The sequence below is a fragment of the Triturus cristatus genome, chromosome 1_2, assembly GCF_964204655.1.
Source record: "Triturus cristatus chromosome 1_2, aTriCri1.1, whole genome shotgun sequence".
Taxonomy (NCBI): Eukaryota; Metazoa; Chordata; class Amphibia; order Caudata; family Salamandridae; genus Triturus; species Triturus cristatus.
Window position 1 is genome coordinate 176858169 of NC_140580.1, and position 23572 is coordinate 176881740.

A 23572-nucleotide genomic window follows, 5' to 3' on the forward strand; every position below is an offset into this window, starting at 1 on the left:
GTCCTTGAGGTACGGAGGGTGAGGCTCCTGTCACCTTACGCCATTGCGGATCCCCAGGAGATATTTATTGGAGCCTGCGAGGGGTGATCAGCAGTGCGGCCTCCATTGCGAGGCGCTGCACTATGGGCTGCGGCCCCGCCTCGCAGGGATGCTGCATGGAGGAGGCCGGACCCTCCTTGATCCTAGGCCAAGCTGCTTCCCGGTGCTCTTCTGATCCAGAGCACGGGCCCTTGAGGACTTGGGCCAGCCCTGGGGAAGCATCATTTGCCCCTGCCGCAATTGTGGGGTCTACGACCACCAATCAGATCCTGTGATGCAGCCTTGGGTGTGGCCACGAACGAAGAGGCACACGAACAGAGGACTAAGGGAGACGAAGGGCAGGGTTGACCTGCTGCCTCGAAGCATCTACTTTGAGGAGGACTGATGGCCACTTCATTGTGCTATAAGGCCCAGCTGGTAAGTCGACATCACAACAAGCCTGGATGATATCTGGACATCACCAGCTCGGGATCCCTCCAGGCCCAAGATCACTGCGCATGAGTGCAACAATACCCTGAAGGCCTGACTGAAAGAGTACCGCAAAAACACCAGCAATGGCGAGATCATGAGTAAATATGTAATATATATATTTGTCTAACCCAAATGGTTTCAAATTTTCTTAAAATGTAACCTTGAGTGAATTTGCAACTTGTATATATGTAACTCTACCCACTAGTATCAGTAGTAGAATTATGTACTTACTATCATTCTTATGAAACTTTAGAGTTTATGTTTGTATGTTTTCCTTGAATGAATTTGCAACTTGTATATATGAAACTCTAACCACTACCATTCTTATGTGAATTTAAGAGTTTATCTGTTTGTATCATTTATGTAGTTCATGTACTCTGAAGTCCTCATGTAATATCACTGGTTCTATTGTAAAGCGCTCGGACACTTTTGGGTAAAGTAGCCGCTATACAGTGCTTTAAATGGGCCGGTACTCGCCAGTACTGAGTACCGGCACTTCCGAATTTTTTTAACGTCAGTACCGGCACTTCTCTGTAGCCAGGGAGAGTACCGGTACCCTGATCGGCGGCATTGCAGGCTCATGTTAGTTTTCTCCTCCAGTGCAGGGCAGAGGCCGCTCTGCTTCCGAGGAGCTTGTAATGAACTCGACTGAAGCAGCCTTTACAGATTTGCTGGCAAAGATTCCAGTAGTGCGCATGTGAATGTCCCCAAGCTGCAGTGGGGGTGAGAGGGTTTGTGCCACGCTGTGATTAACAGGACAGGGTCTCTAGACTGACCCTGCACTGTCAATCAGAGGCGCAGCGACCATTCGGGAGAAAGTGCCATCATGACTTTCATTGTGTGTAATGAGTTAATCTTTTTTTTTTTTTACAGAAATACATTTCTCGTGTGTTTTAACCCCTTGCGTGCTCATGACGGAACCACTCCGTCATGAGCCACGGGCGGCGTGTGCTCATGACGGAGTGGTTCCGTCATGCTGCGGCCACTCCGCCCACGCGTCGCTGATTCCCCGCCTGTGCGGGCAAATTAACGAGTGGACGGAGTTGTGACGGAACCACTCCGTCATGAGCACAGCTCGCCCGTGACTCATGACGGAGTGGTTCCGTCACGAGCATGGCGGCGCCACGCTCACCCCGCACCCCCCCAGCGCCGCGGCGGAATTTGCGCAGCGGCGAAAGGGTTAACATGTGCTGCAATTGGTACACAAGTAATTATGTATGATCATATCATGCTCTTTGCCCCGCCCCTAGCCCCGCCCACTTGCCACACCTCCATTTTAATGAGTACCTGCACTTATTTTTCCCCATTTAAAGCACTGCCGCTATATATATATATATATATATATAAAAGTGCATGAATAAATTAATATTACCGGCGCCGCCCTGGCCTGAACCAGAAAAAAAGGTGCAGCAGCCAGCAACTCCCGCCCACGGTAGCAGTAAACCCACACACGTGCCCTTTGACCGTTGACAGCGGTCCGAACACGGCTCAATCTCAAAACCGGATATCAGCCCTGTTCCGAACTGCCTGTCAACCGGACAACCAAATCCCACCCAGAAGTGGCAGGAGCGGAGTACGCTCGAGCTGCGACTCGCCGTGCTAGGTCCGTGACCTGTTCTCTTAAAACCGGCGCCCAGAAAGCCCAGCCCACTTCAAACTACTTTACACCAGCCGGCTGGCATAATCGGACAGTGTTTACACAGGGCTGAGACACGTGCGGACGCCACAGCCAATAAGCACCTCGAAATTCAGTATAGCGCGCTGTGATTGGATGATGTGCCATCGATGCTCTAATCCTAGGTGACTCTACACGTTACAAAAGCCTCCTTCTAGATAACGTCTCCCAGAATATGTCCAGCAATATGATTGGTTAGGGTGCGACCCGGAAGCCCCGAGATTAGGAGCAGATGCAGTCCAGAAAAAAGATCAATAACGGACAACGGATATTTACTGAGTTTACTGGTTCTCTGTGTAAAGTAGCCGGCAGGTGGTCACCTTAGTTACAAGTAGGTGACAGCACCAATTTTAATGTGTGTGCCTAATGTATGTTGTATATCTGGGCGTGTGCGTGTGTCCCTCTGTGATTTGAGACTATATAAATCACTGGTGCAACCAATGGGACATTTATTATGCACCCTTTTGATGTTTGTGTTATATGGTAGAACAAGTGCGCTTTGCCGCAGCCCTTATGACAGACCGACTTGTGTTCGAGAAAAAAACGGAGCGACAGGGTATGACAACATTGTTAAACTTGAAACTGAGTTACTAATTAATTGTAGATCGATTAACGTATAGAATGTTTAACAATCAAAGTAGAGCAGGTTAATCTTGCAATGCTTTTACAATTTGCGCGATAGAAATTGACTGGTTTAGCTTACGGTAAGTCAAATCTTGCACGTCGTGGTGGAAAATTCCTAAGTGGCTGCTTGTCCCAAGGATGCAAGCTCTCCTCTCAGTAAACGAGGGAGTATAAACTTTATGTTCAAATTGGTGGAATAATTTTATATGCATAACTTATTTTTGATAGAATACATGTTGATGATGTGTCTTGTGATTCTTTTTGACACAAGATCTGCCGTGAGGCGTCCTTTCACCCATTTGAGCATTTAGTCGCTTGCTTATATTTCTTACAGTTGTCTCCATTTATTAATCAGTCTCGTCAACTAAGCCCTAATGAGCATGTCAATGTAATTAATCTTTACTATTTTCCATTCAATATCAGGTCTTTGCATCTGAGTACACTGTAGACCCCCAAATAATCGCGTAAACTACTCACATACTTGCTAGTGCAGGTAAACTCTCATCTGTGTTGCAATCAAAATCGGGTTACCTCTGAAACAATGTTTTTTCTAAGGTTGGTAAGTTGATACTGTGAGCATCTCCAATGTGTGTTTATCCGAAAAGACTGGGGTCTTGTGTCTCCACTCATAAGTATGCCCACAGGATCCGAAAGTTATGTCGTGCATCTTGCATGCTCTGTGTCAGCATGCTGAAACTGCACAGTTGTGTGATGATGACTGATGGCCCTTTTATGGTCTGGCTTGATAGTGCAGCTGTGGCCCAACCGCTATGACAACCTGGAGAGAGTCTTTCGTTCCGCCCACATATAAGAGCTACTTATGTTCAGTGAAAATCATCATGAGCTAGTAATATTATTAGTGTTGGATCAGTGATCACATCAGATAGGATTACCTTATTGGCTACATTATGTAAAATTACTATCCGTGATCACTTCAGTGCATCTGGCACAGTTTCCAGCAGTAGTGCAAGAAAGGCTTGTGAATGTAGATTGCCTTGGTACCAAAGTAATAATATTAGTAACATGCCTCCCTAAGGCTGCACAATTTAGCACTCAAATATTAACATTAAATATATTTTGGAACTTCAGCCCCTTTTCTCCAAACATCAGTTTATAAGTTCTGAAATTATACACATTTGTCAGTCAAATACATGCTTTTCATTTTGGTATACTTATATTAATTCAATCAAGCGCAAGGTTCAAAGTTTATAGGTAGTCCTCCAATAAGGAGAGCTACTTACAAGTAGCTGGAGAGCTACCAGTAGCTCACGAACTACTCGTTGGAGAAGGCTGCCTGCATGAATCTTTTAGGTCTGGCGCAACTGTCTCTTGGCCATTTAAATTCCACTAATGCTTCACATTACATTTAGTTTTTTATTTTCTATTATTTGAACATGGCAATAGTATGTAATTTATTTTTTCGAGTTTTTCCTACGTGAAAAACGTTAATTTTGACATTACTGTAATTTGTTATGTTTTGTATGAGACAAGCAGCACAAATGATGCAAACAGATTGCTTTTGATTCCTTTTGCATCCTATAGAGTTTCTGTAATATGACCCTCTTAGTTCACCATTGTCTGGGGTCAGGTTTCAGTAGTTTAACCAGCACTTTTTTGGTTAGACTCCATAAGCTCCCTTGCACCTTTGTCTGTGCAGGCTGCAGCAACGTGGTTTCTCCAGAGTCCTGGGCCTGTTCCTGGCTGGAAAATGGTAACAAGCTAAGTAAGTACACTGATTGTCAAAGTTTTCTTTGGGCTAGTCCACAGAATCATCTTCAATGTCCATTCCAGCTACTTACAGCAATGGACCAGTTTTTATCATTCTTTGGGTACACTGATGAGAATCCAGGAAACAACTGACACTTAACATTTGACCAAAATACAAACATTTCTCCTATCATAATGGAGGAGATCACATGCTTTTTTCTTTGCAAGTGAAGGGGCTAGTGGCAGCTGGTGAAGGTACGTATGTTGTCTAAACAGAAACTAGACAGAAGCTAAACTCTTGTTGGTCAAAGTCTTCTTGTTACTAGTCTACACAAAAAGCAGGGTAACACAAAAGAAAGATGTGGAGCTCAGGTGCTGTTGCAAGTTTTTTTAAGCTAGGGAGTGCATCATCAAATCCTAAAACTCAAACCTAACATGATTGTAGAGTCTTCACAAAATACTTACAAGATGTGAAATGTCAGCTTTTTGTAAGATAATGACAGGTCTACTGAAGTGACTCATTCGGTTGTTTTTAGGTGTGGTGTTATCCAAGACCTTTTGATCTCATTAAACATCTGAGTGATGGCATTATACTCTTTCACAATAGGCAAGTCCACACACAAAGTTGCCTCTACGTGGGAGGCTACTATTGCAACGTATGCTTTTATATCTCAACAAATATTTTTGTTTTTAGGTGAAATTTTAATTTTGCATATCTTGGCGGGACCCAGACAGCTACTCCCCACCAATAAAATTTGACAAAGTGCAAACCAAACAAGTATTGGAAAGCCAAAAGGCTGGCAGCCAATGCCATATCGATTTGGCTTTTCCAGTCCTTGTTATAACATGGACATTATTCTCTAGCAATTCCCATCCAATTCAAAGGTCACGCTATTTTTCTACAGTTTGTGCATATGGCATGGTCGGCTGGCAAAGTTGCTGACGAATTTACTATAAAATTATATAATTCCTTAAAAGGATCTGAACTAGTCTCTGGTTTTGGGTGCCACTAATTTCGTTATGGTGTTCACCAGATCTGCTTTGGGTTGTACCCCTTCAGCAGTGAATTTATGTTCAAGATAGTTTATATCAGTACATTGAAGTATACATTTGTCTTTCCTTACAGTAAGACCATACTGTTTGAATCTGTCATAAACGTGTCTAAGTCTTTAATTATGTTGTGCCTTAGAGTTCACAAATATCAGCACATTTTCCTGATTGCAGAACACCCAGATTCCAGACAGTATATTAGACATGGCTTTTGGAAAGACCAACCCCGGCTTTAACAGACCGAACGGCATGCGCTTAAATTTGTATGCCCTCATGGGCGTGATGAAAGCAGGGAGCTCTTGAGTCGAGGTGTAGGCGGATGTGGTAATAGGCTTTTGTAAGATCTAATGTTGAAGAGGTTTGCTACAGTTGTGACTATCTGTTATGTTTTGCAAAGGGAACTTGTCAACTGCTACCTCTTTGTTGCGGGTCCTAAGGCCAACACACAGGTAAATCTTGCCATATGGTTTTCTTGCCACTATAATGGGTGCCAACCGTTCTGTTGCTTCCACAGGTTCTATTACATCCAGCTTGCACAATTTTTCTAACTTCTCTCTCTGCATTCTGTACGCTTAAGGGAAGACTACGCACACTAGCTGACACCGGAACTGCTTTCTCTTTCAATTTTATTTTGTGCACATATTGCTTGAGGCACCCTAACGTTTCTGTAAATATTTCTGCATATTCTTTCTCAAAATCACATCCTACCTCTACAGCCTTGTTAACATTCTGGATCAGTGTTCGAGGTTCAGTATTGATATTCAGATAAACTCCTATCTCTTTTTGTGCTGACCATCCTAAAATGTTATCTCCTTTACATGAAACATAATCTTTGCATACTGTATATCTGCTTTTGTACTCTATCTTTCCCAAAAAGTATCTTATCTTTATTGACTGGTCACCAAACCCTCCCGGGTGTATATCTTTTTGTGTAGCTGCATCTGTTTCTTGAACAGTCTATTAAATACCTCCTCTGAAATTGTTATTCTAGAGCATGAATTAAACATGACCTCAACCTTAAGGTCTTCTTTTCTTACCACATCTTTGAGGTTGCTAGACCCTCCATCAGTCATCTGCTGTACAATTTCTTAGCACACCTTGTTTCTAAGATTTCTTGCTACCAGAACATCTTCTACAGCATGCCATAACATGTCCTTTCCACCCACACTTTTGGTATACAACTTTCATTACTGGGCATTCTTTACTGTTCATCATGTAGACAACCCTTCCACATCTGTTGCATTTTCCCTTGAAGGCACTGACATGCCTCCTGCCCTTTGTCACACAGGAATACCATTAACTCTTTTTGTTCCTCATTTTTCTCATATTCAACCATTTGTAATTTTTCTTTAAAAATTGTCTCTTGCTTAAATTCTTTCCCTCATCTAATCATGTCCTCTACTGATTTTGCCACAATCCACACCTCCCCCAAGGGAGGATCATCTTTTAGCCGAAGTTCGTCCCGTATCTTTTCAATTTTGCAATTCAACAAAAATTGGTCCCTGATGCATTAATCATTTGTGTTTTAAACTTGCATGAGGCTGCCAATTTACGCAACTCCGACACAAATTCCTCTAGTGTTTCTCATTCCTTTTTGTGAGCGCCTCCCAAAATGATAACGCTCCACGGTTGTACTGATCCTAGGTAGGAAATTATTATCTAATTTGTTAATGCTTATTTCATATTCATTTTACCCCCTGGATTCATCAGCACTCATATTTGATAGATGCTCTAGGATTTTTTGTCCTTCTGCTCCTAGATAATGTTGCAATTGTGCAATCTTCCTCGCTAGACCCAAATTGGGCCAACAAACAATGGAATAATTGTGAAAGACTTTTTTTTCATTTGTTGTACTTCATTGATGGTTCCCCAGGGGACGTTAAAAAGATTGGGGAGAAGTGACACTCTGCATACTCATTTCTTATTTCTGATGTCACATAAAATATCCCCAACTCACTTTCACTAACGCCTCTACCATCACAACCAAGTAAGGGTTAAGGTCTCACAGTATATGGCAAAGGGAGGAGGCACGCAGGCTTCCTCCCCTCAAATTTTAGAAATAGCCCTAGGGTATTCAGAATCTAACAAAGTTTGGGGAGGGAGGCGCTCCCTCCTTATTGAAATGAGTGGCCCTGGGGAATGGGGTACTCAGGGCCTAATAAGGCTTTGGAGGGGGAAGCCACCCAGCCCTCCTCCCCTTAATAAAAATAAATGGCCCTGGGGTCCCCAGAATCTAATGGGCTTAATTAGGCTCAGGGAGGTGGGCCACAGCTGTGCTTGGCGGTGGGGTTGGCTTTACATATGGTAATTAAATATTACTTTACGTTAAACCCATAACATTCATATAAAAACACAAAGGTTAAAGTAAGGTTATAGTTGGGTGTGAGAAAAAGATCTGTTTTTAATGATGAAAAAAACCTTAGAAATTCGCTGAAAAAACCAAGGTTAAAATAATGTTCTAGTTAGATAAATTTGTCAGTGCAACATGAATGCTTTGAACTAACAAAAAACCCCACAGAAATTCACCCGGTATAGTTAGCAGAGATAACTATAACTTGTGTCCCCGTCATGCACTTATAACCTTGCATATTACATCACTCATGACATGTTCTATGGCATCATTTATGAGGGTTTGCATAGTGACGGCTAGCTACCATATATAACTTCTTTACCTAATTTTGTACCACCTGTGTCCAGCTGATGGTTGTAAGTGTTTACAGACCACATGTGCTCCTAATGCATCATAGGTGTCTAGAGATATTAAACCCGTTATAAATGCTTGCATTGAAGTGTAACCCTGTCTGCAGGTGACAGTTGACAACTTGTGTCCAGCATGTTCCACATATGTTTTAAGGCTCTGCAGAAAACGTTTGCAACAGGGCAAATATTCTACATACAACATTCTAAGTATTGTAAGCAGCCTTGAGTTATTAGACAGAATCATCTCAGCATGACAGTTTCTACGTACCATTGAAGACTGTGCATCAGTTATTAAGCTATGTACACATGCTTGTTTTTCTTCACAATATGGGCTATTCACCAATGTATGAAGGCTGCAGGTAGTATAATCTTTAGCACCTTCATATGTTGCTTATTTTAAGCAAATAGTGTCTTTTTGCCAAGTGTTGCATTGAGTGTGAACTGTTCTTAGTAGATACTTTTTAGGTTTCAGCCTATCAGACAGTGCAGCTGCCTGATTTGCTGAAGACATCTTGGGGACATTCAGAAAGTTGACCTAGGAATGCAATCTGCACCTTGCTTGCCATTGGCTTTGTAGTTTGTAACTCACATTTTCTTACTTTCCATTTGCCGGTTTTATTTATTTTAGGCTGTCCAGCTTGAGCTCGTACCTTCCTTTGCCCAAACCTTATTTGCAGTATGCTTCAGAGTGTTCTCTTTTGTAAACAGGCCTGTAAATCTTGTTCTTATCTCGTAACATTTGCTGTGCATTCAAAGACTGAGGTCATATGTCAAGCACTGTCTTCTGAGAGCGTGAGTTTACTTTTCTTTCTCTGACTTCAAAGTGAGATGATTTATGTGACGTTCTTGCTGGATACTGGGGGTAGTAAAGAGCTTTTTTTCAAGCGCATGACTACATTTAAATGAACTGAATAAGTATTTCAGAATATATCTGAATTAGGAACACAAATTAATCACATTTTCTGTTATTTCTGAAGTGTGTTGGAAACAAATACTTTAATACGATCAAAAATCAATACACTAGGTGATGCAATCTCCACTTACTTTTATATATATACTGTGTAGTTTTATTAGTAAAATTGTATGTCTATGCAAATGTAGTGGTCATTTCAATTGGAAATGTGTTGTCTGCAATGGCAATGTGCTACCACACCATGAATACTCCTTTCTACTCTGCACCGCACCACTGCACTTTACTCTGCACCACTCCACGCCCCTCCACTCTGCACCACTGCACTCTATGCCTCTCTACTGTACTCTGTACCACTCTACTCGACACCACTGCTCTCTTCGCCACTGCACTGTACACCACTCCACTCTACTCGACACCACTGCTCTCTTGGCCACTGCACTGTACACCACTCCATTCTTGGCCACACCAATCTACCCTGCACAATTCCACTGTACTTTACGCCACTGTTCAACATTGCACTATATGCCAAGACACTCTATGCCAATGCACCCTACTCTGTAACACTCAACTCTATACCCCTGCACTGTACGCCAGCCCACTGTATGCCACGCTAATCTGCTCTACACCCTATGCTACTGCACTCTACACCACTTTACTCTATGCCGTTACACTCTATGCCACTTTACGCAACTGCACTCTACCCTGTGCCACTCTACACTACGCCATTTCACTCTACTCTATAACACTCAACTGTATGCCTCTGCACTCTACGCCACTCTACTCTTAACCACTGCACTCTACACCAATGCACTGAATGGTATTTCTACTATTATAGGTTCAACTTCCCAATGTCTGTTTATGCATTGGCTGGTTGTGCTTACTTACAAAAGAAAGAATGTGGAAGTTTCTATAGTTCCAATGCTGCTGATCTATCTGATCACCGATTGGTTCAGTTGCCTCTGGACTTGATGGTTGTGTGTACATGAATGGGGTGCTCTTAATAAAGAACCTACTTGGATGAACTTCAGCTTGGATTTATCTTTATTAGACTGGCAACGAGCGGAAGAGGAGCGCATCCCAACATTTCTGTCATCAACCTGTTTCTGAAGAATTTCGTATTTTGGATTATATACTAGAAAATAAATATTGGAAGAAAAGGAACTGGAATTTTTGGTATTTCTACTTCAAGGTTTATCATTCTACTATGAAGAATTTGAACATTTGTTATTGTTCATTATTTTGATTCATGGCTTGCTATATGTTCAAATGCTGTAAACTGATTTTCTGCACTTGTGGCCTGACTACGAGTTTGGCTGACTTGTTACTCCATTACAAACGTGACTGATATCCCATCCGCCGTATTACAGGTTCCGTTATATTCCATTGGATATAATGGAACTTCTATTTCGGTGGCCGGGATATCCGACACGTTGTGATGGAGTAACCCGACCAAACTCGTAATCAGGCCATTAATGGAGTACATATCACAGAACTACTTCCGCATATTTGGATGACAATATTTCCTGGATTTATCTATTGATCTCTACCTTCCAAGTTCGCTGTATGGTACAATCAAATTCATGCTGCATTTTTTAAATACTTCGAGCTTGAACTTCATCAAGTTCCAGTCTTGAGTTTTCTTCAGCGCCACTCTGCTTGAGCCTCACCACCCTGGACTTATCTGCGGCATATCATCAGATTAGGCACCATCCTTACTCGGAAGGATTATACCACCTTCATAACAATGCATTACAACACTTATCAATTTGTATGAATGCCCTTCGGATTAGTGTCTGCTGCGGCAGTTTTCCAGCGTGTAATGTACCGGATATTTGGCAGGATGGTGGGAGTCAAGTGTTTTCAGGACGATTTTCTAATTTATGGAGACACGAAGGAGGTGAATAATAGAAGTGTCCAAGATGTGTTGGAGATATTGAGAGACAATGGTCTCAAACTAGCTAAGTGCTCCTTTAGGAAGGAAGAGATGAGTAACGTGGTCACAGGGTGAATCTTGACAGTCTTTTTCCCCCAAAAGATCTGATTGAAAATGTACTCAATCTGCACAGTCCACAATAAAAAGAGGATCTGTTGACATTTTTAGGGATGGTAGAATTTCATGCCAAGTTCCTACTTAACTTGGCTTTCCAAACACTCAATATGAGGAATATACTGAAAAGTGTAGTTGATTTTGAGTGGGGATATAGAGTGTCAAAGGAAATTTTTGACCATCCAGGAAGAATTGGTCAATGCTGATGATGGTCTGAAGTGTTTTGATCTATCTGAGAACTGTGTCATGATGACTGATGCCAGTATGAAAGGGCTTAGTATTATGTAGATGCAAAGAAGTGTTGAGAAACGTGAACTTAATCCAATTGCCTGTATTTCTGGGTTGTTGCGAGGTGCAGAGGAACAGTTCTCTACGATAGAGAGGGAATCGTTAAGCGTTTACAGATCGTTCTAGAAGTTGAAGAATTTTGTTTTGGGAAAGGAATTTGCTGTCCTCACGGACCACAAACCATTGGTGAGGTTCTTACCGAGAAAGGTTTGGACATTATATCAATGAGGATTTGCAGATGGGTTGTAGGGCTTCAAGGGTATAATAGTGTACATTATGTTCCAGGACTGCAAAACAAAGTTGCTGATTGTCTTTCGAGGCTTAGTACAGTGGTAGAAGAAGGGAGCCAGGTGGAAGATGAGTGTGAAGGTTTGTAGTGTTACAGGAGGGTGTTTATCGCAGGATGTGTGGATTGGGGCTATTGCCAGTGATGCAGGTCTTCGACAAGTCCTGGAAGCTCTGTGTAAAGGTTGGAGTAATGAAATGAAGACTGATCACATGTTAGGTTTCTAGAAAGTGAAAGATGAGTTGTCTATTGATGATGGAGTAATCTTAAGAGGTTTAAGACTTGTTGTTCCTACAGACTTAAGAGAGAGAATTGTGAATTTAGGGCATGATAGACATCAAGGGATGAGCAAAACAAAGGCAAGAACTTGTCTCAAATTATTGGTGGCCAGGAATGGATCTTATGATTAAAAGGATGATTAGGGAATGTCCTGACTGTCGTTCCAGTGATGAGATTGATCCCGTAAGGAACTCTCCTATGTGCGATAGAGATTGTCCGTTAAAACCTTTGGATGTAGTGGCAGCAGACATAGTGGGCATAGTGAACTAACTATTTGCAAGTTATGAATGATCAATTCTTTCAGTGGGCAGAAATAGTATTTGTTGGTAGCTTTCAAACTGGGAATGTTCATGAATGAGAATTGCAATCATGAAGGTTTACCCAATTGCATTTTGATTGAGAATGGACCCTAGATTGTTTCTGCTGAGATGGATGTATACCTATGTGGAAGAGGGATCAAGGACAGGAGATGCTCGAAATGGTACTGTGGAGAAATTTAATAGGAGTGTCAAAGAATGCATTCAGTTAGAGATGAGTGCTGGAAGGAATTGGAAGGAAGGACTGAAAATGCTTTCACAAGCTCATAGATTCTCTCCAGATACTACTATGGGAGAAGTTCCTTTTGAGGTATTTAGAGGAAGGGAAGCAAATGCCTTACTGTTGGGTAAGGATGCATGTATCCTGGGCATTACAAAGGTGTAAGTGAAAAGGAGAGGAAAAGTGTGGAAAATCGCAAATTGTGCTACGATGTCCACAAAGATGTGAAGAGTTTTGACATATCTGTGGGTGTTAACTTGCTGATACAACAGCCTGTGCTGTCAAAAGATAGCTCCAAGTTTATGGGCGGTGAAATACAATGGTGGAGAATATGAGAAATCTTCTTTTGTCTCTGTTCATGTTTGTATTTAATTATCACCATTTGTATTCTGTGAAGGTTTTGTAAAGGGAGAAGGTGTGCAGTATTTTTATTATTATAGGTTGAGCTTTCCAATGCATGTTTATACATTTGCAGGTTGACTTTACTTACAAAAAAAGATATGTGGAATGTGCTGTAGTTTCGATGCTGCTGATCTGTCTTAATACCCATGTGTCAGTTGCCTCTGGACGTGATGTTTGTATGTACATGGATAGGGTGCTCTTAATAAAGAACCTACTTGGATTAACTTTAACTTGGATTTATCTTTATTACACACTCTACACAACTGCACTCTACACAACCGCACTGTACACTACTGCACTCTACTCTATATCAGTGTATTCTGCGCCACTTCTCTTTACACCACTGCACTCTGTCACTCTACTCTGCAACACTGTACTCTTCGCCAGTGAACTCTACATCACTCTACTCTGCACTGCTCCTCTCTGCGCCACTGGAGTTTATGCCACTACACTCTAAGGCACTATAATCTACGCTGCACCACTCTATGCTACTCTACGCCACTGCACTCTGCCATTCGACTCTGCACTCTACGCCACTGTACTCTGTCTCTCGACTCTATTCTGTGCCACTGCACTCTGGCCCCACTCCACTCTGTGCCACTGCTGTCTGCACCACTGTAATCTACGTCACTGCGCTCTACGACACTGTATTTTACGCCACCAAATTCAATTCCACTGCACTATGTGCCAATGCACTCTGCGCCACTATAATCTGCAACACTCTACTCTAGTGTATGTCACTCTACCCCACTCCACACTATGCCACTGCAGTACACAACATTCTCTGCCACTCCGCTCTACATCACTCTACTCCACTGTTCGCCATTCCATGCCACTTTCCTCTACACCACTAACTTGTAGCCATGTGGAGCAGCAGCCACGCTGGTGTACAACATACCTAAAGCACATTGGCAAAGCCAATAGTTCTTGCATAGGCAAGACCTATTGGCTTTGCTAATACTCTTTAGTGTATTTCACATGAGTTTCACCATCTGCAAACCATGTGGTACAGGGTAAACTCTCTCCATAGAGTGAGTGCTGTTTACAGTACCAATTTCTCTGCTCATATCCTCTTCATTTCTCAATATAGGTTTGGTGACTGTCGGGGGGGGGGGGGGGGTTTGATACAGATAAAAGCTGTCCATATTACGGCATTTGTTTTGAAATAGATGTTCAGTATTTTTAGGAACTTGACTGTCTTCGAACAGTTGTATATAGATTGAACACTATATGCAATGAGGGTTTCCAATATATCTGTGCTTGATTTTTAATGTGAGCTACGCTACCCGTGAAGTGTATGGCATTACATGTAATCTTTACTAACTACACCTAAGAGAGTTGTTTCTGTGCTCGCATTAATGATACCTCATATTCTTCTGAACTATTTTGTACTTGCTTTCAGAGCTCTAATGCTATAACTGTTTATAGAACAATGTGTACAAAAGGAGCTTGGATAATGTAATCCGTGCTGTCATCAATGATTTCATAGAACATGTCATGAAGTAATACGGGAGGTCATAAGCAGTGCATGGCGTGTGAATTTCTGTGTTTATTATTTATTTTTTAGTTCAAACGTTAATGTTGTCGCTGACCAATTCCCCTAACTATAACATTACTTTAAACTTTTGATTTTCTGTGTGTGTGTGTGTGTGTGTGTATATATTATAATATAATGTGTATGTTCAGTGAGATGCACATCATTTTTAGTTATATCAAGTGATTTGTGTCACTTGAATAGGGGTAGTAAGGGTTTATTAAGGTTTAGGGATAAGTAATGCTAAGGGGTATGAAAGGGATTTTGGGGATAGGTAAGGGGCTTTTAGCCTTCATGTAGAGCAATGAAGTTGATCATAGAACTCCTTCTTATAATGTGCAGTAGGGGGTGTTTTATCACATAAAAGTAATAGTATATTTATACCTCATACCTATCCACACGGGCAGTGTAGTGCTGAGAAGTAACAATGGGAACCATCAAGATTTCTTTATTGATATAGAATTAGATGCATAATGGAAAATAGAACTTGGAAAATTTGTGTTTAAAACGGGTTCTAAAGAGGTAGCTCTGGAAATCTTTCTGGATTGACAGAGTATTGGTATTTAATGTGATGTTTTCAGGTTGGCTGTCCCACAGTCTTGGGCTTGATTAAGAGTATGGGTTTTTCAGATTTTTGGAATTTCTTGTAGAGGGCATGAATTGCTTTTTGTACTTGTTTTACCTACTGAAGTTTGTCACCAACCGTTTCGGTAGAAGGGTGAGCTAATACACAGATCTTGATAAAAATGACAAATGGTGTAGTTTTCTTGGGATGGTGGTTGCACTTTTTAGCACCTGTGATGAGCCGGCCGCAGCATTAAGAGTGGCCCTTATCTGTATGGTTGGCGGGGGAGACTGGAAGATTTGGAAAAAGGGATTACATTAGAGGTAGACATGGAATCTTCACTGTGGTAAAATCCTTTTATGTGATGGCCAAACCCCAGGATTTCTGCTGCCCTTGTGGTGTAGTCTTAGGTGTATGCATGTGACAAACCCCTGGAAGTTCTCTGTGTGGTGCAATCAACAAAATTTTGTTGTCCACATGTGGCTCCTGAAAACCGCTGTGTCCAGAGGGCAGCCTCAACTTCTGGTACATGTGTGTGGCCAGATGCTCATAAGCAACTGTGTGTAACCTCTTCCAGAGTGCAGGATCAAACTCTTGTACATATGTTGGAGCAGATTTCACAAGTCTTTACAACAATTTGCCTATGGATCAGACGTAGGCTTTGGTTTATTTGTATGATCAGATTCTCAGTTTGTTATCAGGAGCCATCTAGTGAGGTGGCGGGTGCAGAATATGAGTGTGGCATGCTAAAACTTATCTCAAAACCTCTTGCTCTCCCTGTATGACTTTTATACAGCAAAAAAAATCTGTCAACGATCTGTGACGTGTAACTAAAATTTTATCCCCCCAAAAATTTCTTCTATTTTTTTAATACAAAAAAATAGAATAGTTTATTTATAAAATAAATAAAAAAAATCTTCAACTAATTAATTGTGATAAGCCCCAGAACTTCAGATCATACATACACCAATTCATAACTTACACGTTCATTAAAAACCAAGACCAGTTCAGAGTGGCCTTCATAACACAATACAGGATGTTCATATAATGCTTCTCAACTGAGTCTTGGCTGATTGATCACACAAGCAGAGGCAATGTGTAACACCCCCTGTGAAGACTCAGTCTCTAGTCCATGTGTGTGACCAGGCTTCCACAAATATCTATGCATTCAATTCTGTGGTGGAGGCTATTTCTCTAAATACAGGCTCAGTCAGTGTCTCTTCATTTAGGTTCAGGTTGCTTGTGTATGTCTGTGAGACCTCCCACATGTAGCCACCTTAATTCTATACTCTAAAAATTAGTTGCATGGGTTTGAGCCTCTCTCTCTTTCTCTCTTTCTTGCTCTCTCTCTCTCTACTCAGCCCCCACCCCCGTGTTTGCAGCCACCTCTAAGATTCAGGATTTGATAAAGTGATTTTGGAAACGCTAGAATTAACTGCCACAGGCAAGCAACAAATCTTCCAGCTTGGTATTTTGAGGGGGCAATCTAAAGATTTTGTATATTTACATGTAATGCCGGCATTTCCAAAATCACTGTATCAAATCCTGTTTCCTAGATGAACATGGGGGACTTAGCCACATTATGGAAATGCAGAAGCATGCTTAGAATGACTGCAGTACTAAAGATCTGTGGTTCCAAGGGTCCTCCTCTTATTTTCTTTTAGCATCTCCAAGATTTATTCTTGGCCTTTGGCTTATGTTCGTCGTGAGAATCCCTAAGTCTTATGCCTAGATTCAGATTTTGGAGAGAAATTGTGATCACTGTCAGTAGTTTTCTCAGGGATCCCATTATCCAATATTGTGCACCTCCGCTTTATAATACAAAATCCAAGCCTTAATTAATTTGATTTAAATTAAATAATTAACCTTACCCCAATTGACACCACTAGCATGCAGTTAATCCTTAACCGCAATACTAACTGTAGCCCTAAAACTTAATTTAGAGTAAATGTAATTTAAAAAGTTAATCTTAACCTAATAGTTATGATCATTTCCCTAATTTGTTTGTTATAATTTAACCTAGCCCAACGTCAACCCTGACTCTCTGTTAATCATTTTAAATAGAATGCAATTTTAATGTTAATTTGGAATAGCCCTAAACATTTATAATTGTCAAATATATTACAGTAAATATTTGGCCCTTTACTCAATATTATTTAATCCATCATCCTTAATTGTAATTTACTTCCTCAAAATTAGGGTAGATTCTTTTGTACTTGGCTTTAACAATGCTGCAGTTTGTCCGTAGTTGTCTCCTAGATGTACTGCCTTTGATGCAGTGGGCTATATCATGCCTGTTAGCTGGTGCATGTTATATACTTGCTCACAAAATGGATTGTAGAAATGCAATTGTGAACTGAACCTACACTTTTGGATTATTGAAACTACTTACAGGAGGTCTGAAGACTTGAAGGGATGGATACGGTTTCACCCTGTTCTAAGGACATTCTTCAAACCTGTTCCACAATGGCATCTTAAAAACTGATAGGATACTCCATGCCTCCCCAACTTTCTCCCCCTCCCATCTATTTCTAATATCTCACATATCTAATAGAAAACAACAGACAAATGTAAGCATTCCTACTAAGGAGGTCTATCTCTGTGTCTGCAATTTCGAAACCCGAAGTTGCGTCCCAAGGCGATTAAGAAAATTTTGTTGAACAATTCTGCTCCACCACTCCTTTACCTCTCCTTTTTCTAAACAAGCATTTGCAAAGCAATAGGTCTCGCATTTATAAGAGTTTGAGCTATTGGCTTTGTAAAATTACAATGCCTTTTATTTATGTTTTGGTTTTAAAACAAAAGGCATTGTCATTTACAATGTCAGTAGCATAAACTCGCATAAAAGCAGTGTGTGGCGTGCAGCAGTGTGGCGTGCAGCAGTGTTTTGTGTAGCACTGTGAGGCATGCAGCAGTGTGTGGCGTGCAGCAGTGTGTGGCGTGCAGCAGTGTGTGGCGTGCAGCAGTGTGTGGCGTGCAGCAGTGTGCAGCAGTGTGTGGCGTGCAGCAGTGTGTGGCGTGCAGCAAGCAGTGTGTGGCGTGCAGCAGTGTTTCGTGCAGCAGTGTGCGGCGTGCAGCAGTGTCGTGCAGCATGCAGCAGTGAGTAATGCAGCAGTGTGTGGCGTGCAGCAGTGTTTCGTGTAGCATTGTGCAGCAGTGTGTGGCGTGAAGCAGTGTGTGGCGTGCAGCAGTGTGTGGCATGCAGCAGTGTGTGGCGTGTAGCATTGTGCAGCAGTGTTTCGTGTAGCATTGTGCAGCAGTGTGCGGCGTGATGCAGTGTGTGGCGTGCAGCAGTGTTTTGTGTAGCATTGTGCAGCAGTGTTGTGTGTGGCGTGCAGCAGTGTGTGGCGTGCAGCACCGTGCAGCAGTGTGTGGCGTGCAGCGGCATGCAGTGGCATGCAGCAGTGTGCAGCAGTGTTTCGTGCAACAGTGTGCGGCGTGCATCAGTGTGCGGCGTGCATCAGTGTGCGGCGTGCATCAGTGTGCGGTGTGCGGCGTGCATCAGTGTGCGGCGTGCATCAGTGTGCGGCGTGCATCAGTGTGAGGCGTGCATCAGTGTGAGGCGTGCATCAGTGTGAGGCGTGTAATGCAGCAGTGTGCGCAGCATTGTGCAGTGTGCAGCAGTGTGCGGCGTGCAGCAGTGTGTGGTGTGGTTTGTAAACAACAAGAAAAGCGGACATCAAAGGAAGGGTGGGAGGGAACGAGCATATGGGGTGGGAGTTATAACGAAAGTTAATTGTTGTAAGAGGGGATGCAGGAAGTGAGGCCGAGCGCGCGCTGGCGAAAGCAGTCTGCTGCTTTCAAGTCCGATGCCAGATGGCAGCTTCGCGCTTGAATGCCTCACATGCACTGGCCATAAACCGCATTCCTAAGGTCTTGTGCCCCTTACTAAATCTCTCTGAATGTGTGAGGCGGCACACGCGCAGGAAGTAGCTGGTGGCAAATGGAATGCGCGTGGTTGTGCGCGTAACCGCCACCCGATCCTCCTGGGAAGCCTTTGGGAGCATTTTCTGAAGCCCCTACATAAATCTTGCTGAGCGATCGCTTACGCGATAGCCAGGCGAGACCTAAAAAGCGCATTAACATCTGCTTCCACCTGAGAGATTATATTTAACACACTCTAAATTTCGAAGTTAAAACAATCCTCTAAAGGACCTTCTGAAAGGATGCAATTTGTGTTCTTAAAATTAGTCCGGTGTCCTTGTGATGTGTTAAGCATTCCACTAGCCTTACCACAAAAGGGCTGCACTGCTGCTCATTGTCCCCCACAAAATCCTCAAAATTAATGATTAAACATTTGTCTAAATTCAAGTCTATCTATCTATCTACACCCTTCCTTGCGCCAAAGACTACACCACAGGAGAAATGAGTAGTCTGTTATGGCATAAAGTCATGTGATGTTACTACTGCTAGATCGATGGCCCACCTGTGGTCAAGGCTCCCTAGAGCCGAAACTCTTCAGGAAGGATTTAAGGGTGTTTTGATACATGCGGGGAGCTCGGTCCCCGCTCGCCGAGGCCACCCTGTTTTGGTCGGGGCTCTGACAGAGTGTTTTGTGTTTGATTTGAGGACCTGAAAGCTGTTGCCAAATTAGTGAAATAAAATACCTACTATCCTGAAGGTCTTGTGTGCGGAGTGCTTCTTTGGAGCAAGGAAGGGTGTTTAGATGCATGCGGGGAACTCCGTCTCCCGCACGCCGAGGCAGCCCTGTTGTGGTCTGTGCTCTGACACGGAATGTGTTGAATAACTGTATTGTAATTGCTTTTATATAGCGCTAACTACCCCTGACGAGGCGTCCAGGCGCTTTTTTCGGCAAGGTGCACGCTACTTCAGAACCCATAAGGATTAGTTGTGAGTTAGTATAGTGAAAAACGAAAGCAATTTAAGTGGTGGATATGTTAGTCAGTTATTTGGATTGAGAAGGCTAGTGGACGGAATAGAAGAGGGAATCCGGTTTACATTTATATAGCGCTTGCTACCCCTGATGAGGTGCTGGAGCGCTTTTTCGGCGAGTAGCATGCTACTCTGGAGCCCGTAAAGCATTAGTGGTGAATTAGTTTAGTGAAATATGAAATAAATTTGAGTGGTGGACATGTTAGTCAGTTATTTGGATTGAAAAGGATAGTGGAGGATGGAAGAGGGAAGGGTCTACAAAGTGTTTATTTGGTGATCATAGCAGTAGGAGGAGGTTTGAGATGAGCAAAATGGAGGTGGGGAGGGAAGAGTCAGAGGGACGGGTTTAGAAAGGCTTGTTTTGGGGGATCCGAATAGTAAGAGGTATGCTATAATGCAAGGAGGGGTAGAGTAGGAAGAGCCTAGAAAGGGTTATTTTGATGATCACAGTAGTGGTATGGGGTTTGGGATGAATAAGGGAGTGGAGAAGTGTGTGTGTGTGTAAACTGAAAAAAACATAGGTTTCAGGGACGTTATAGTTGGACATTTCTCTTGTAAAAAACCATAGAAATTCCCCCGTTATAGTTAGTTCACCTAACTATAACACCCGCAATGCACTGCTGATGACGTCCCATATTGCATCAATCATGACCTGGTCAGTGACATCACTGATGACATCATCCAGTGACTGTGTTTTTCTTTAAAGTTTAAATATGTATTATATATATATATGCCAAGGTGTATTGAAGAATGAGTGGGTGTATAAAAGTGTCTGGATGGAGGATTTAGTACGTGCGTGACTGACTATTTAAGTGAGTGATTACATGTGTCTTACTGAATGCATGGGTTAGTGACTAAACTGTGTGAATGTCTATCAGTCTGTCTGTTGTATAAGCTGCTGCATGGGTTGGTCAGTAGCTACATGAGTGTCTATATGGGTTGATAGGTTGCCTGAGTATTTGTATGGGTGCCTGAGTATGTGTGTGGGTGGGTAGGAGGTGTGTGACTCGGTGCATAGATGTTTGAGTGGTTGATTCACTGTGTGTAAGGGTTCAAGAGTGTATGTGGCAACAGCTAGGGTGTGTTGGTGAGTGAATGGATGTGTCAATGGTACATGTCGAAGTAACTACATATGTAAAAGGCAGTGCATGTGAGAGTTGAGGTATATAAATGACTATGCGTGAGTGACAGTTATTGTGAGAGTGGCTGTATGGTTGAGTGTGTACTTGTATCAGTGATTCAATAAGAGGGTAAATATGCGTTTGTTTCTGTTTGAATAAGTGATGTGGTGTGTGTATAACTGTATAGGTGAGTAAATGGGAGTGTGATTGATTCTTTGCTTGACTGACTACGTGTGTGAGTTACTCTGGATGAGTGGTGGTGTGTGTCTGTATAGGTGTATGAGCGCATATGATAGTGTTGTAATGATGAGTGACTGCATGTATGAGTGACTGTATGGGTGAATGAGTGGATGTGTGTACACCTAGGAATCAGCGAGTGTGTATGTAGTAACTGGTATTGGTGTGTCTATGGTTTCGATAATGGTAGTCTGTATTTTACAGTGGGTGTATCAAAGGTTATATTAGAGTGTGAGGAGGTGCATCAGATTTTCACGTGGATGATGTCATCAGTGATGTCATCCGTGATGTCACTGACTATGTCATGATTGATGTAATATGTGACGTCATCAGCAGTGCATTGTGGGTGCGCGAGTTATAGTTAGCTGAACTAACTATAACAGGGGAATTTCAATGGTTTTTTACAAGAGAAATGTCCAACTAACTAACGTCCCTGAAACCTATGATTTTTTTTTTCAGTGAATTTCGAATGTTTTTTAAATGCTAATTTCTAAGTATAACGTGCCTGAATCCTATGGTTTTTTTCAGTGAATATCAAAGGTTTTTTTAAAGCTAATTTCTAACTATAACATACCAGTCGTGTTTCCAGAGTGGTGGAGAAAGGTGAGTGTGGCCTCCGAAACACCTCTTAGCAATCCCACTGTGTGGGATTTACTGGAGGTAACTGGGGGAGTAGTTATCCCCGTCAACCTTGGGGGCCAACTATCCCTTTTATTACCACCAGTAAGTCCCACTTAGCAGGATTGCTAACTTCTATCAGGCCCCGCCCCCCTCCCCACACCACTGTGTAAACGTGCCCCCTAGCACGTTGTAAGTTGGGGGTTTAAGTCCCCTTGAATCCTGAGGGTCCCTGGAGGCCAACTAGCCCACCAGGTACCTCCAGGAAGCGGCACAGAGCTGCTTTGCAGAGAGGTGGTCCAAGGCCACGCCCCGTTTTACATCTTTCTGCAACGCAGCTCATGGGCGCTTACTGGAGGTACCTGGTGGGCTAGTTGGCCCCCAGGGACCCTCAGGATTCGAGGGGATTTACGGGACCCCCAGGATTCGAGGGGATTTACGGGACCCCATCCCACGGGGCATGGGCAGTATTTTTTTTTTTTTTTATATTTGAAAAGGTATGATGCAAGGGTGCATAGCTTTGTGCTTTTTAGAGGGCTCTGGAAAATACTTTCCATAACCAGATCTAGTTTATTATTGATAATCATAACCTGCATGTTGAAAACACCTTAAAAGAAAGGGAGAGGAAATGTATGTGCCAAGTCCACAGACTAGACCTTTGGAACAGCACGCTCTCGCACGTAACCTGCCCTGCCCTGCTCAGCATGCACAAATTGCAGTCGATAGGGCCGGAAAAGATTAATTGAAGTGTAAAGTCCAACAGCTTACCACTACTATCTCTCTCTCCCTTGTTCGAAGATGCTGATGAATATGTTGTGAAGGGATAAAGGGCAGAACGTGAATGTGCTCCTTCAGTCAAGGATTTAAGACTCTGAGAACGTGCAGGACAGCAAACAGACGGTGAGGCGCTACAAAAAGATTTAAATACAGAAACAAATATTGATTTCTTACTTCTAGTGTTTTCTTGTAATTGTATCATAGCTTATTTTCAAAATAAGTGCCAAGTCATTAGCAGACGCTGCTTACTTTCCCTATATACCAGGTTCTAAGGTGTTATTCACTTGTTTATAGAGCCAGGCTGTGTATAATGAAGTCAAATTAATGTTTTTTTAATGTTTTTATGCTGATATTGTTTTGTTTTTGGTAAGTGCCCCATTAGTTGCTTCTAAACTACTCTGTTTTACGGTGCATATCCAATGAGCGAAGAACATGGAAAGTTATGATAGGAAGCCAACTATTCTACCTCACACTGTGCCTGCTGTTACACATGTGGTGTTCTGAGCAAGGCACCGTTTGGGCATATGAATATGCACATTTTCTCTTTCCCTGAGAGTGTCTGCCACCCTTCATAACCCACAAAAGGCGAAATCAAGCCAAATAACACGATTGATCTCCTGTTAAGTACTTGACAGTTGCTGTCCATGAGGTCAGCAAACCATCAGTAGGAGGCCAGATTAAAAAAGAAAAGTTTTATTTTCCTGCCTCTTTGCTTCTGAGATAATGTTGCAGTGTATTCTATATTCTGACACCGTGGGTGTATTTTCTATGTCCTGATATGTTTGCTTCTTTAAGGTCATTGGTGAACC

General features: G+C 42.4%; 1 protein-coding gene across 4 annotated transcripts in view; it reads left to right on the forward strand.

Moving 5' to 3' along the window:
- Window positions 1-1966: 1966 nt before the first annotated feature.
- The window catches only part of XPNPEP1 (X-prolyl aminopeptidase 1), a 384359-nt gene continuing 362753 nt past the window's right edge, over window positions 1967-23572 (forward strand). The window contains exons 1-2 of one of the 4 annotated variants that reach the window (XM_085603445.1): window positions 1967-2516; window positions 22785-22886. The gene's annotated coding sequence lies outside the window, so the exon portion shown is untranslated. Of the gene's footprint in view, window positions 2517-10227; window positions 10353-22784; window positions 22887-23572 lie in introns of those variants that run through there. The other 3 variants (XR_014961064.1, XM_085603446.1, XM_085603448.1) reach the window with 3 other exon arrangements.